Genomic DNA, 17,355 nt, shown 5'->3' with positions numbered 1-17,355 from the left:
ACCATTAGCGAAAGTGACAGTAAATGGACATGTATCAAAGCAATTTAACTTAAGCAGGTCAACACGGCAGGGATGCCCACTATCACCTTTATTGTTTGCGTTAGCTATAGAACCACTAGCAGAATTGATAAGAACAGAAAATAATATAAAAGGGATAAAAATAAAAGACAAGGAATATAAAATCAGTTTATTTGCGGATGATGTTATAGTATACTTAACAGAACCAGAACTATCAATAAAAGAATTATATAAGAAATTGAAGGAATATGGAGAAGTGTCGGGTTACAAGATCAACGTAAATAAAAGTGAAGCAATGCCTATGAATAATGCGGATTTCTCAAAATTTAAGAAGGAATCACCATTCAGATGGCAAATGCAAGCAATAAGATGCCTAGGTGTACAAATAAACAAAAATCTTGGCCAACTATATAAACTCAATTATTATCCACTAATGAAAAAATTACAGGACGATTTAGAGCATTGGAAAGATTTACCACTAACACTAATAGGAAGGATAAACTGTATTAAAATGAACATTTTTCCAAGGATACTATACCTATTTCAGGCATTGCCAATACAACTGACAGAGAAATTCTTCAAGGAGTTAAAGAAAATAATAAGGAAATTTTTATGGAAAGGGGGGAAACCGAGGATAGCACTAGATAAATTAACAGAATGGTATAAACAAGGAGGCTTACAACTGCCAAACTTTAAAAATTATTATAGAGCCGCACAATTAAGATACCTATCAGATTTTTACCAAACAAGGGAAAAGCCAGATTGGACGAGATTAGAATTAGACAAAATAGGGGAAAAGATACCTGAACACATATTATATAAATGGGATGAAAAATTGGTACAACATAGAAGTTCTCCAGTATTACATCATCTACTCAATATTTGGAAGAAGATTCATGTAGAAAGAAATAAAACAAATTATCAATTACCAAAACTAATATTGACGCAAAACAAGTTACTCCCTTTTACAATAGATAACCTTTCCTTTAGAGAATGGGAGAAAAAAGGGATTAAAAGAATAGAAAATTGTTTTTCAGGAAATAGATTCTTATCCTTTGAACAAATGAAAGATAAATACAATATAACTCAAGGTACAGCACTGGCATATTACCAATTATGATCCTACTTGAAGGATAAATTAGGAAGCAGTTTGAGTTTGCCAGAGGGAAGTAACTTTGAATATGTGATTACAGATACAATGATAATCAAAAGATTTATAACAAATATGTATATTAAACTGCAAGAAAAGGAGAATGAGGAAACAAATGGTAAAACTAAACAAAAATGGGAACAAGATTTAAATATAAAGATAAAAAAGGAAACATGGGAGAAGTTATGCTCTGGAACGATGAGAAATACAATAAATATGAGGTTACATATGATACAATATAACTGGATACACAGGCTATACATTACACCTCAAAAGTTAAATAAATGGGACCCAACAGTATCTGATAGATGTTTTCGATGTAAAAAAGAAATGGGAACAACAATTCATGCAATCTGGACATGTGAGAAAGTAGAAAAATTTTGGGAAGATCTAAATCAGATATTAAATAAAATAACAGAAAACAATATACCAAAGAATCCAGAGATCTTCCTCCTAAGTAACATAAAAAACAAAGAATTTGGAATTGATTTGGAGGATGCACAAAAAAGATTTGTTAAGATAGCTCTAGCCGTAGAAAAAAATGTATTATGTCAACCTAGAAATTGGAAGATAATTTGAAAATACAACAATGGTATATAGAAATGAATAAATGTATTCCATTAGAAAAAATAACATATAGTTTAAGAAATAATATTGAAATATTCTAACAAATATGGGAGCCTTACATTAAACACAATAGCGAAAACCTACCGGGGACAATCACTACCTAAGTTAACGGAAGGAAAAGGAAATGAAAAGAATGGACTCCGTGGAATTTCTGGTGTATTTTTATTGAATGACAACATTGTCTGACTGGTTTAATGTATCCTAGATTTTATACCTTAAATGGACGGGAGGGGGGATTGTGGGATGGGAGGAGGGAGGGGGGGGGGGAGAAAATGGCACTGTATATGTGTGAAAAGGAAAAAGTGTGTACCATAGTTAATGTGATTTATGGTGTGAAAAATGAAAAATTAAAAAAAAACCATGGACAGGATCAGCCTAGCCCAAGGCAGGCTGCAAATTCTCACTATAAAGACACATGCGTACTTTTGACAGTGTTCTTCTTCAAGTACCTGTGGTAAGGGTTGATATTGTTTGGAGGAGGAGGGGGAAATGTGTTCAGGAAAAATACTTCTAAAGTTAAAAAAATCCATTATCCTCTATCTAGCACATCTCAATGTGAGGGATGTGAAAGCTATATTCTGGTTTAAGGGTTTCTATCTACTTTTACAGAATTGAATAAACAGTGCTTCAGAATCTTGTATTGAGTTATGCTAGTGATTCATTGTTCTATTCTGTTTGTAAGATGCCCATCTATAACTTCTGAAGCAACAGGAAGAGCATTGTGATATGTGGAAAAAAACAAATTATATTCTCACTTATTAATTTAAATTTAGATCTACAGCCTTTTAAGTTACAGGCCCTTCCAGCTCATGAGCTCATGCCTCCCAAATACACCAATGAACCTGCAAACTCCACATGTTTTGAAGGGTTGGAGGGAACTGGAGCACTGGAGAAAATTTATACAGACCTGAGGAGAATGTACAAACTCCTTACATTCAAAATCTGGTTGCTGGAGCTGTAATAATGTTGCGCTATCCACTACGCTAACCATGCCATCCAAAAGGACTGTTTCAGGAACATGGATGAACTTTTGTCCCTAGGGTAGATAATTCTAACCAGAAGTAAGGGGCAAATCCATGTTTGGGTCTGGATAAAGATTATATGTAGCTGCCACTTGTACACTGAAAGCTGCTTTTTTGCAAAATGGGCTCCAATTCAAATCACTGATTGTCCGTTTCTCTCCATGGACCCAATCTGTCTTGTAGAGTCCCTCCAGCATCTTGTCATTTGCTTAACCTTTCAGCATCTGTACTTCTTTTGTTTTTCTTGTTTTTCAGTTGTTTTCTTGGTCCTTTACCTATTTTATTTTAATATACAGTTTATTTTCAAAATCTCACTTGGCTGAATAATAGTAATTCATGTGCTATGTTCACTGACAGATACAAAGGTAACAAAATCCATTTGCATTGTGGTGAAACTGACAATTCAGCATATTCAGGTCTTTGGTGATGTTGGACAGTTAAATTACTTGGGTTATTGTATTTATTCAATGTTAATACTCTGATACTTTTTAATACATTCTTTTTAGGTGTTACACAGAAATATAATAATTTACCCAGTGAACTCGTTAAGTTTAAAGGGTGTAGGAAGAAATGTGATTCAGATCAGTTGAAGGAAAGCATACGATCTCACAGAAGGTGGGCAAGGAATAGCAAATGGAATTTATTCTGACAAGTGTGAGATGATGCACTTTGGTAAGTGAAACCAAGGTAGGGCTTGCACAGTAAATGTTAGAGTCCTTGAGAATGTTGCAGAAGAAGGTTACAGGTGCATAATTCCCTGAAAGAGGTGACTTAGTTGAAGAGGATGGTGAAGAAGGCAGTTGGCACACATGCTGTAATTGGGTTTGTACTGAGTACAAAAGTTAAACATCATAATATTGCGATAAAAGTTGTTGAGTCCACACTTGGAATACTGTGTCCAGTTTGGTCACCCAGCTTTTGGAAAGGCATCAATAAAATGGAAAGGGTGCAAAGGTATCACAAGGATTTGAGGGCTTGAATTATTGAGAGAAGCTTGATTGGCTGGTTTATTCTCTGAATCGGAGGAGGCTGAAAGGTGACCTTAAAGGATTATAAAATCATGAGGAACATGGTCAAGTTTTGTTTCCCTGGGTAGACAATTCTAATTCCAAGGCATAGACATGTTGGGCCAAGCATCTGTATCATGCTGTGTGATTCCATGACTGTGGCCACAGTCAGTTGGAAGAAAGGCATCTTGAGTCAGGAGTGAGCATGACAGTTGAATAAGATGTTGAACCACAGAACTCATGAATGGTTGCATAGCTGCTTATCAATTTTATTATAGTTTGTTAAAAATTGAAATCTCTTCATATGAATTTATATTAATACACATTGAAAGTTTTGCTTAAGCTTTTCTGAGCTTTGTCTCAACCGAGGGTCTCGACCCTAAACGGTGACTGACTATTTCTCTCTATGGATGCTGCTCTGACCCACTGGTTCCTCCAGCACCTTTTGCTTCACTGACATTCATGTCATTCATGTTGGCCAAGCTGAAATCTTGGCATGTAGGGACTTTCCATTTTCCTTTTGAAATTTGGAATGTTGTTGATTTTGAAATATTTGTTGTGTTTTGCAATTGTACCTTTTGGCTGAAGAGCAAATATCCAGAAGAGTCCATCTTAAATCAATCTTTTGGTCTGTCCATTAGCTCAGTGGACTCAGCTCCTTTGTAAGAAGACAAAAGGTCATTTATGACATCTGGAGAACACTTTAGACTTTTTAATGACCCCAAATCAGCAACAATAGAGGATACAATACAAAAGAGGATTAATTCTAACTCGATTTTATTAATAACTATTAACACTACAAATTCTTATCCAAATTACCCCCACTATATGCCTCTATTAGCAATGGTACAGGAATTATAAGAAATGTGTATGTGGGTTAGTCTGTGCCCATAAGTGAAAAACAAAACAAGGAACAAAAACCTCAGTTCAGTCCGGTCAAGTAAGTCAGTCCAAAAAAACACAGTCCACAGAATTCACTCTCCAAGTTCAATGTCCCAATTAAGTTCCTCTACTGAATACAAAAGTGGGGGGGTGGGGGGGGGGTGGGAAGAGAGAGAGAGAGAGAGAGAGAGAGAGGGATGACTGATGTTGCTTGGCGATAAACTTGTGAATCCTTTGCAGGTTTCTTCACCATAGACTTTTCCTGGTTCTTCAAGGTTAATTTGGTTTAACCACCTCACTTAGGAAGCCTGTGCCTTTAATACAGCTTCCCCACAATTTTCTTCTTTGCAGCAGTCAACCAAGCGACCCTTCTTTGTCACACACTCAAATTCAGTCAGCCAGAAAACCGTTCTCAAAACAGAGTTAGATCTCTGCGTATCTTTCTGGCTCCTCTACTGAACTCTCTGCCTCTGCTTTCACCCAGCCCAGAGCATTTTGACTCTCTCCCTCTTATTCCTTATCTGCCCAGTTTGACCTTGGCAAACAAGCATTGAGTTTCACAGTCCTTCATTAGAGATCCATTCTTTAAAGTAGCAGTCCACAGTCCATAACAACTTAAACAGCTGGGTAACAGGCAGATTGAAGCTACTCGATCACCTTATTGTGGGTGGGTGTGGGTTTTGACATGATGAATAATTCAGCATCACTTTGGGTTGTGGGAAGTGGCTGATTCACTGCTGCAATTTTCACACCCATTTCAAGTGGCTAAAAATATATAATTGTCAGAAAATAAGATTTAGTTTTTCAGCATGAAATAGAATCAACAATATTGTTGTCTGGCATATTCATTCTAGTGAGGCAGCTGGGTCAAATAAGCCAGAACTCCCAGTTCAGTGGAAAAAATCAGGAGATGTTCTCCGTGCTTTTCAATGAACTGAGGCTGCTTTCTATAGCAAGATACTCTTCCTACTCTCTTGCTGCAAGGAATCCGAGCAATGTTTATAAAGTGGCATTGTTATCTTGTAATTGGTCAAGGCACTTCATTTAGAACAAGCCAGTAACTTGTTTGTCACCTTCAATCAGAAAGATGAATTCTAATCTCTTCTGAAAAATATCCAACTTCAAGAGAAGTTTAATTTGCTGCAGCATTTATTTTCTGTGCCAAAGTACACTGTTGCCATTTAGTTAAAAGAGTGGGAATATTATAAATATCAGCGAGGATTTGAGAGATGATCTAAAGGGGAATTCTTCCCCACTCAGAGTAAGGTTGGAGTTTGGAAAATATACTGGTTAGGAAATTGGTTTACTAGGCCCTTTCACACTTCCGTGTAAAATGGGGATTCCTGGGAACCCTCCCATGAACCGGCGGTGTGAAAATATCAGCATGGGGAAATAACCCATGTCCACGGCCCTACCTCAATTCATTCTGAAATTTTTAAATTGCTCTATATGTATGTATATATGTGTGTTGTTGCAAACTAACAAGACTTTTAACTTATTTTTGGGACTGAAGGAACTTTGTTAGCCCTAATAAAGGAACAGCAATGTAAAATTCACCAGACAATGGTAAATTCAAAATAATTTTTTTTATTAAACTATTAATTACATAATATTTCTCATTATCTTTAAACTTAACTCTAAATTTAACCCCACTATGCTCAAATGTAAATGTATGTGTGTATTAAAGTCCCACTCTGAATCTCAAATTTTAAAACTTCAGTATCATTTTAGTCTTGTTTGAAGGTCTTAAATTCTCAGATCAGAAATAGTTATAATTATTTTGAACATTATATCTTCAGGCCTCTTTACTTACAATTCTTTTTTTTTAAATTTTTTTATTTTTCACACCATAAACCACATTAACCATGATACATACTTTTTCCTTTTTAAATATATACAGTGCCATTTTCTTCCCCCCCCCCTCCCTCCTCCCATCCCACCCTCCCTACCTCCCCCCACCGTCCATTTAAAGTACAAAATCTAGGATACATTAAACCAGTCAAACAATGTTGTCATTCAATAAAAGTAAACAAGAAATTCCACTGAGTCAATTCTTTTCATTTCCTTCTCCTTTCGTTAATTTAGGCAGTGAATGTCCCCGGTAGGTTTTCTCTATTGTGTTTCATGTAAGGCTCCCATATTTGTTCAAATATTTGAATATTATATCTTAAACTATGTTATTCTTGAGAGATATTCTTTAAATAGAAGTGACCATCTTTTGAACCACCAATGTACCTCCTGCAAAAAGGAGAATACAATTCCTCTCTTTGCAGGATCAAATCTTTTTACTGAAGATTTTGGAATCTGTTTTCCATACGAAGATTCTGCCTCTTTTCAGAGACAATGAATGTGGCTTTTTTCTTCCACGATGAATTCACAAACCCAGACAAAGATTAAATGAAATGACAAAACAAAAATGGACCCAGGAGATTTCTGTCCTCTGCCAAAGAGGCAGTGAAGTTGTCCTCCTTATTTCAAAAGCCACTTATTCTGTGGCTTCCCAGGAATAACACACAACAGCACTTATTCTGGTTACTGGAACTCAACCCTGTCTTTCACTAATTTATTATATTATATCTCGATTAAAATATGATTTGAATATTAAACTAAGGATTCATATTAACACGGATCCATTACAGCGCATGTCACTGGGTTTTGACTTCTGTACTCTCCAAACTTTCATTTTGATCTCCCATTTCTCATGTCACATGGTGTGAAACATAATTTCTGTCTTTCGTTCATAAAGTCCTTTTACATGTATGTGCTAAAAGCATTTATGTCCACTTATGTCTCCTAGAAGTCTGCTTTTCTCTGAACTAAAATAGTCATGCGTTTATACAGGTCCCTCTGAAGTAACACCTGTTGCTTCCAATATCTCAAGGACCATCATAAATCCTTTTAATCTTCTTGACTCTAATTTCAATCAGCATCGATTTCTGTCTCAAACTGGCTTCTGTCTTTCATCGCAAACAACCATGTGTGCTTAAAATGCTAATGTGTTGTCTTTGTGTCCCTGTAACCACCACAACTAACTTATTAAACCATATCTGGATAAAATATAGTTTTAACATTAAACTAAGGATTGGTAGCTAGCTCTACAAGCTATGGCGAGGTTATAGCTGCATACAGGTAAGCTGAGAAAGAACACGCTGTTCCCAGAAAGAATGACATGATCCCCAGTTGGATGTAGATAACCCACTCATCTTTATTAGGCTCACAGCCCTGCTTTTATTCTCAAGCTGAGGGGCATGGTCAAAACCCTCTCAGCACTGATTGGTGTGTTTGTGATCCACTTTCCCTGATAGACCTGTTAAGCTCTTTTGGTTGTGGCCAATTGGAGGGCAGTGCTCCGGGTCTTGTGCAGCCTGCTGGATTGTTGCATTTGTCCTTCATTTTGTGAGGTCCCGTGGGGGAGCTGCGAAGGGCCGCCACACGACCCCCCCCCTCAGAACCGGAGATCGGAATGTGGTTCTTCTTGGAAGGCCGGCCTCTTTTGTGTGGTTGGGGGGGGGGTGAAGAGGGTGGTCGATTAGCTGTGTTATGTCCAAATGGGCTGGTTTCATCCTGTAAATAATAAAGATCTCCTCCCGGCCTCCGATGTCAATTACACAGGTTGAATCATTGTGCTGAACAACGCGGTATGGCCCCTCTTAGGGTCACTGCAATGGGGGTCTGTGTGCTCCACGTTTTCAGAAAACGTGAAGTTCTGAAAATCTCTGGGACAAAAGTGTGTGGCTGGCCATGGGCTTTGAGTGGTAAAGGGGCCAGAGTTTGCAACTGCTTACAAAGGCACGCTAGCCTAGGGAGGTTCTCCGGTTCCCCTGTTAGTGGCCAGGAATTCACCCGTTGATGACCAGTGGTGTCCTGTATAGCATTTCAGCAGATGAAACTTCCAAATCCTCTTTTGACACAGTTCAGATACCTAAGATGACCCAGGGTAATTCATCGACCCAGTGAGTCAGACCATCAGGGCTGCTTTGAGGTGCCTGTGGAATCTCTCCACTAGGCTATTTGCCTGGGGATAGTAAGCTGTAGTGTGGTGCAGCTGTTTCCCAAGTGCTGTTGCTCAGGCCGCCCAAAAACTGGAGGTGAATTGGGCTCCCCAGTCTGAGGTAAAGTGCTCATGGACCCCGAAACGTGCCACCCAAGAGTTGAGGAGTGCCCTGGCACATGTTTCAGTGGCTATTTCGGGTAGGAGAATGGCTTTTGGCCATCTGGTAGACCTGTCTGCCATAGTCAGTAGGTAACGAGCACCTCAGGAGATTGGCAAGGGGCCCATTAAATCAATGTGAACATGGCTAAACCTGCGCTGCGGAGGTTCAAAGGTTTGGAGTGGGGCTTTAATGTGTGTCTGGACTTTTGAAGTTTGGCACTGTGTGCATGTTGTGGCCCAACTGGTGACGTGTTTACGAAGGCCGTGCCAGACTTAATGGTTGGCCACCATCTTGACTATGGACTTGATGGCAGGATAGGCTAAATTGTGTACGGATTAGAATATCTGCCACCTCCATGTGGTGGGGATAATGGGGCGGGGCTTACCAGTTGAGGTGCCACAGAGTAAAGTTGTATGTCCTCAACGTGGAGGCCGATTATAGCTGTTCTTTCGGCTGCAATGTCGGGATCGGATTACTGTGCCTCAACCAGGGCCTTGTAATCAAAGGCTGGAGTGGGTGTGACAGCGCATCTGCCACGACATTCACCTTGCCAGCAATATGTTCAATGTCTGTGGTAAATTCTGAGACATAAGAAAGGTGACACTGTTGTCTGGCCGACCAAGCATCCGAGACCTTTTTGAAAACATAAGTGAGTGGTTTGTGGTCAGTAAACATTTTGAAACTCCTTCCTTCCAGGAAGTAATGAAAATGTTATTTGGCCAGATACAGTGGCAGTAATTCCCCGTAGAATGCACTGTATTGTATTTTGGGTGCCTGCAGGTGTTTACTGAAGAAAGCTAAAGGTCTCCGGTGTCCATCAATTAATTGTTCTAATACTCCTCCGACTGCCTTATTGGAGGCATCAACTGTGAGGGCTGTGGATGCTTCTGATTGTGGGTGTGCCAGGAAAGTGGCATTTGCTAAAGCATCCTTAACCTTTTGGAAGGCCTCTGAGGCTTCTGCATTCCATTTGAGATCTTTTTGGGTGCCTGACATTAGAGAAAAAAGGGGATGCATGATATGGGCTGCTGCCGGTATGAATCTATGATAAAAATTAATTATCCCTGTGGATTTCTGAAGGCCTTTAACATTTGTAGGCTGTGGGAAGGATTTAATGTCTTCTCCCTTTTCGGGTAGTGGCCTAGCACCGTGTATGTCAATGTGGTGGATGGAAGTTGATTACCTCTTTTCCAAGCTCGCATTTAGCTGGATTGATAGTCAGTCCATATTCATTCAGTCTATTGCACAGTCGTCTTAAATGGGTGGCATGCTCAGCCCAGTCGTGGCTGGCAAATAGGATATCATCTAAGTAGACAAAAATAAAGTAAAGGTCCCTGCCCACAGCGTTCATTATTCGTTGGAAGTTTGTGCAGCATATTTCAGTCCAAAAGGGATCCTTAAAAACTCAAGTAAGCTGAATGGGGTGATAATAGCTGTTTTTGAGATGCCCTCTGGGTGGACTGGGACTTGGTGGTAGCTTCGGATTAAATCAATCTTGGAAAAGATCCGTGGCCCTTGTAGATGTGCGGTGAATTCCTGAATGTGGGGTACCGGGTAGCAGTCAGGCATTGTGGCCTCATTGAGGCATCTGTAGTCCCCGCATGGCCTCCATCCTCCTGTGGCTTTAGGGACCATGTGGAATGGGGAGGCCCAGAGGCTGTCAAAGCGGTGAATAATGCCCAGCTCCTCCATTTTATGGAACTCCTTTGCGAGGCTAAGCTTTTCTGGTGGAAGGTGGCATGCTCTGGAATGGAGGGGAAAACCTATAGTAAGAATATGGTGTCTTACCCCATGCTTGGCCTTGGATAATGTAAGTAATGGTGTCATAATAGCGGGAAATTCGGATAAGATTTGTACAAACTCATTGTCAGCTGGCATCACGGAATGCAAGTGGTAGGCAGTGGGTTCCTTCCCGTTTAGTTTGAGGGTCTGGAATGTTGTGGTGTGTAATAACCTGCGGCCTTTAATGTCCTCTAGCAGTGAGTTGGCTCGAAGGAAATTCGCACCCAGGAGTGGCTGTCAAATTGCTGCTTGGGTGAAGGTCCATGTAAAAATGCTGTCCCCAAAGCAGAGGGGGATGGTGCGAGTGCCATAAGTTGATATGTTTGAATTGATGGTGGCCTTTGATTGTTGGGCTGTTTTGCAATTGTGGACATCAGTTTTGGTCAGGGGAGCACACTTATCTCTGCCCCTGTGTCCACTAAAAAATAGAGGTCGGATCGGGAGTCTTGGACATGGAGGCTGATAAAGTGGCCGGCCGTTGCAGCCATTAATGATAGTGGCTTTGGCATTTCCCAGTAAGGTGTAGGGGGAGAGACATTGACGGGCCTCTTCCCCCCACAGCTGAGTATCGCTCACCGGGGTTGTCTGTTGTCCTCATGGCTGGTAGGTGGTTTGATCGTTGTTGCTGTAGCCTGCCCATGTGCTCCAGTGCTGGGGCGATGTCAGGTTTGATGGGCATGGATGTCTCGTGGAGTGTGAAAGCAGTTTCCCTCTCCATCATCAGGGAGTCCGCTTTCTCTGCTTCCTTTCATGGATCGCTGAAGTTGTCTTCCTGGACCATCACCCAGACGTTTTGTGGCAGTCTTTCCAAGAACAGTTCCTTTAAGAGTGAGCAGGGGGCATGGCCATCATGTTGGGCGAGCATGTCACTCATTAGGTGTCTGATGGGGCCATGTCCCCCAACCCGTCCGTCTGCAGTAGATAGGCTGTGTGCTTGCGCTCAGGCAGCCTGAAAGTGTGAGTCAATAGCTCTCGGGTGGTTTTGTACTTGCCCTCCTGTGGTGGCTTTTTCAAGAAATCTTGGTGGCTGTGGCTTGTTCGAGGGCACCCACCACGTGGTATTAACAGGTGTCGTCAGAGGTAATTTTCCTCAGGGCGATCTTGATTTATTGGAACCATACTTTGGGCTGGGCTGCCCAGAAGTTTGGCAGCTTCAATGACACGAAGTCGATTGCAGGGTCTGTCTCCATTGGTGGGTCCAGAATGCCATCTGGACCATCAGGGTAACCACTGTAGCTAGCTGCTACAAGCTATGACTCTATAAAGCTTATAGCACAGGAAAGGTTATAGCTATATGCAGGTTAGCTGAAAAAGAACACACTGTTCACAGAAAGGACGCAAACCCCAGTTGGATGTAGTTAACACACTCAGCTTTATTGGGCTCCCAGCCTTGCTTTTATTCTCAAGATGAGGGGTGTGGTCAAAACCCTCTCAGCTCTGATTGGTGTGTTTGTGATCCACATTCCCTGATAGGCCAGTTAAGGTTTTTTGGTTGTGGCCAATTGGAGGGCAGCGCTGCGGGCCTTGTGCAGCCTGCTAGATCGTAGTGTTCGTCCTTCATTTTGTGAGGCCCCGTGGGGGAGCAGCAAAGGGCCGCCACAGATTCATATTAACACAGACCCATTGCTCTCTGTGTGTGTACGTTATATGCACACACACATTGTATGTGTGTATGTGGTATATGCACACAGAGACATGTAACCATGTAAGAATACACCCTTCTCACTGTAGTAGCTGTAGTGCACCACTGTGGGGTGTATGTATATGTGAGTGTGTGAACAGTTTCCTGAGATGTTGGAAGACCTCAGTAAGTAAAATCTCTTCTGTTATTTGAATCTTGCACCTCTAAGTTACTTAAGAAGTCTCCCAAGTAACAAAGAGACATAACATGGTGGCAGTGGTATAAGAGAACAAGAATAAAGCCATACAATTGATTGTAAGTTACTGAAATACAAAGGGGAAGAAGAGAAAAAACATTACTGAGAAAAATGGCTGGTGCAACAGCAATTCACCCAGTGATGGACAGGGAGGCTGAGGACATTGTTGAATCATTTAAAAAGTTTCAGCAGAAGTGCAATGTAGCATTCAAAAGCTATTTTAAAAATGTAACAGCAGAGGAGGTCAGTTTTATACTTCTCTGGACGGGGGAGCGAGGCCTTGACTTATTTAATAGCTGGGAGCTTACAGAGGTGGAGAAAAATGATCCCGAGCAGATATTTGCAAAGTTTGCTTTTCACCTTGAACCCAGGTCTAATCATAGAATTAAACACTATGAATTTCAAGGCTGAATGCAAGAGAATGATGAAACTGTTAATAACTTCCTCACTAGAATAAAAATTGTTGCAGCAAAATGCATATTTAAGGATATAGAGGAAAGATTAGTTGATCAACTAATATGGGGATTTGCCCATCCTGAAAGTCTCTTATGGGGAAGGATAGCTTGAAGCTGGCCAAAGCTATAGACACACCCAGAGCCTTCGAAGTCACAAGGTTGAAAATGAAATCCCTATCTATGCAGACCCACCCACAGAAAATAGAAGGCAGGGTTGATGCTATAAAGAACAAAATCAGAAAAGTGCAAATCCCCAAGACCTGCAGGAAGTGCGGCAGACAACACCCCTTTGTTTTTTTTTTTTGTTTTTTTTTTTCACACCATAAATCACAATAGCCATGATATACACTTTTTCTTTTCCACACATTTACAGTGACTTTTTCTCCCTCCCCCCTCCCTCCTCCCAAGCCACCCCCCCACCCCCCCCCCCTCTCATCCATTTTAGGTATACAATCTAGGTTGCATTAATTCAGTTAGACAATGTTGTCATTCAACAAAAATACACCAGAAATTCTACTGAGTCCATTCTTTTCTTTTCTTCTCCTTCCATCAACTTAGGTAATGTTTGTTCCCGGTAGGTTTTCGCTATTGTATTTAATGTAAGGCTCCCATACTTGTTCGAATATTTCAATATTATTTCTTAAACTATATGTTATTTTTTCTAATGGAATACATTTATTCATTTCTATATACCATTGTTGTATTTTCAAATTATCTTCCAATTTCCAGGTTGACATAATACATTTTTTTGCTACGGCTAGGGCTATCTTGACAAATCTTTTTTGTGCATCTTTCAACACCCCTTTGATGACCGAAACAAATGCCCCACATACAGTTCTGAATGTAGAGCCTGTGGTAAAGCAAACCACTGGGTGAAGATGTGTAAGTCTGGTATGAAGAAAACAGTAATACCAGTGAAGAAAAAAGACAAGAAAAAGATCCACCACATAAAAGGAAACAACAATGAGGACTCTGACACCCAGATACTGGACATAGAATCCATACACCTTCATAAGATGTCAGGTGAGATGAAAAAAAGAAATGAGTTGCACACAAGGATCCAAATACAGAGGACAATCCAGAACAAGCCTATGATATTTAACCTAAAGGTGAAGCTGGATACTGGATCACAAACCAATGTCCTTCCACTCAGACTCTATAACCAGGCGTTCCCAGAGAACATAATAAAAGTGTATCCAAAAGACAGTGCATTAGAAACAGCAAGTGTCACATTAACAACCTATGGTGGACCCATGATCAAGCAGCTAGGGAGAGCTTCGATCAATGGCTGCCACAAGGGAAAGAACAATCCTCTGTCCCATTCTATGTGGTAGACACAGACAGACCAGCATTTCTAGGTCTGGATAGCTGCCAGGAGTTGCAATTGATCTCTGTCAGTTATGAGATCCAGATGAAATAGATATCCAAAAGGATCAGAAATACAAAACAAAAAGAGGAAATGATATCCACAGAAGTACCTTCCAGGCCATGGCACATAGTGGGAGCAGACTCATTCACCAAGAATCAAGAGTGGTATTTAATAGTAGCCTGTTACTATTAAGGTTCCATACGTTAAAAGTGTGAAAGACCTGAGAGCAACAACTATCACCTCAGAAATGAGAGAGCGCTCCTTGCTGAACAAGGAATACCCGAACAAGAAATATGTGACAATGGAACACTGTTCATGTCACAAGAATTCAGAAAGCTGGCTGGAGAGTATGGGTTTGTTATCACTGCATCATCCCCACACCATCCCAAAGGTCATGGGTTCATTGAAAGACAAGTGCAAACTGTACAAAAGAAGACCCAGACCTCGCTCTTCTATCATTACCAGCAACACCTTTAAGGGCTGACATGAAGTCCCCGGCAGAACTTCTAAATGGCAGGAGATATAAAACAACTCTACCAAGCAAAATACACCCTCCTGAAAACCAGGAGGAAACCAGAAGACTGGGTGACACACAAGAAGGACAGCAGCATTATAGCAAACATGCACAAACATTGCCAGAACTCTTCAGAGGGCAGCATTTACATATTCAAGAGCTGATGTTGAAAACATGGATCCCAGCAAAGGTCATCTGAGGAACTGAAAAACCAAGATCATACATTGTCGAGACAGTCTCTGGCAATCAGCTGAGGTGGAACAGAATTCACATCTGGCTGACACAAGATGTGATGAAGCAGAAAGCTTTAATACCAGCAAAGCCTGCAACACCAATATTAAGTGAAGAGACCACAACCACTAATACTGAAACATCAGCACAGCAGTTGTCAGGTGAAGCACAACAAACTACATCACTTACACATGTACCAGCAACACAGAGCCTAACGGTCGCAGCCAAATCCACAAGATGGCGAAGCAACATACTGTCGCCAGTGTGATATTGATAAGAAGTATTTAAGAATAGTTGTGTAAATAAACTAGTGTACAAGTTCAGTCACTTAAGTTGCACTGAAAAGAAAGTGATAAAGAACACTAAATTTTTCTTTATCTTGAGAAGGAGGGATGTTATATAGTCAGGATAATGTGAACTATTTTGTAACCACGTAAGAATACACTCTTCTCACTGTAGTAACTGTAGTGCACCACTGTGGGGCGTATGTGTATATAAGTATGTATATATAGTTTCCTGAGATGTGGAAGACATCAGTCAGTAAAATCTCTTCTGTTATTTGAATTTTGCATCTCTAAGTTATTTAAGAAGCCTCCCAAGTAACTCCAGAGACGACATAACACATATGACACATCACACACACACACACACACACACACACACACACACACACACACACACACACACACACACACACTTCTGATTTGTGATAGGTCTTCCTGTGAGTGCATAATGATGTCATTGCTGGGGGCAGGATTTCCCCCTAAATTGCCGGGGAGGGCAAGTTACAAGGAATTTGGACTGTGGTGTGAAAGGGCCCAGACATCCTTTCCTGGAATTTCACCCAGGTCCAAGTAAGGGTCACTGCTTGCCCACAGCGTGGAAAGGCCTGGTGAGGCAGGTACTCGGAAAACATTTAGGAAGCATCAAGATAAGCATGGAATAAAAGGTCATAGAACAAATATGCTAAATGGAATGTGTGGATGAATACAGTTGTCAAAATGATCATGGGCTAAAGGGCCTGTTTCTTTGCTGTATGATTTAATGACCGAGAATCTTGCATGTTACCTTTGTTAAGATTCATATGAATATCTACATGTGCATTTTGAAAAGGATCAAAAGATTTATTGAGGATTAAATCTTGTGATTAGAAATATTGAGTATTGATTTTAAAGACAAATGAGAATCAAAATGCCAGCAGGCATCCTAGCTGATATCTGAACTGTGCGAATGGTGAGGAGAAAAATGAAGAGTTTGCTGTTTGCCGATAGGAGAAGATATCCTGTTTTAATTTGGCTTTAGTTTGAAACCTCATTTCTAGAGGAAGCCATTGAGTCAAAATTGTGCTCTGTCCATTTCTCACCAGCTTGAATCCAGCAGAATCCATGGTAAAATTTTAAATTACAAAATGAATTCACACACTTGAACTATCTTGGAAAGCTGCTACTTTGTCAGATAACGTGGAAACTTTTGAACTCTGTTCAGGCTAGTTTCATGCTTCTTGTCTCTGCTCTTGTTTTTTTTAAAAAAGCTCGACTGAGTAATCTGTATAGCTGTTGCATTAACCTACTTTTTCAAGGAATGGAGGTGGGGAAGATAATTATGAAGTGTGGTTCAGTGCCTCTAAGTTAAGGATTGTTAGGTTAAGCTCTTGAATACATCATCACTTAAGTGATGTTCTGAGGGAGGGCATCATTTTTTGGTAGTATTACAAGTGATCTGTTAAAGTAAGGCTATTTAATCCTGGGTTAATACATAAATGTGCTGGAGAAACTCAGCATAACCAAAGTTTTGGACCTGGGCCCTTTGTCAAGGTCTGATATATTATCTTTGCCTGCTATCGAAACTGTGGAACCTGCTGAGTTTCTTCAGCACTTGTGTTTATTAACTACAATCACTGTGTCTGCAGACTTTCTTCTTTCATTCTGTTTTATCACGGGTACATGTTAAAGATACCATGAGGCTTCTTGAAAATGTCCACTGGTCGATATTTACTCCTTTTGATATGAAAACAAAATGCTGACAGTACTCACCATGCAGGCCATCTGTGGAAAGTGAAATGGAGTTAATGTTTCAAGTCGAAGAGTCTTTGTCAGGATATTGATTTTTTTTTCATGTATCCTCTTGAACATTTTTTTAAGTAAGCAAATCATGCAGCCATGTAACAGGATCTTTTTTTAAAAAAAGCACACAAGCAACTACTGTACACTATGGATTGTTATGTGCTTTAGATGGGATGAAATTGTATACGCACTTCATAAATGTAA

Source organism: Narcine bancroftii, chromosome 6, assembly GCF_036971445.1.
Source record: "Narcine bancroftii isolate sNarBan1 chromosome 6, sNarBan1.hap1, whole genome shotgun sequence".
NCBI lineage: Eukaryota > Metazoa > Chordata > Chondrichthyes > Torpediniformes > Narcinidae > Narcine > Narcine bancroftii.
This window is presented reverse-complemented; position numbering follows the sequence as displayed.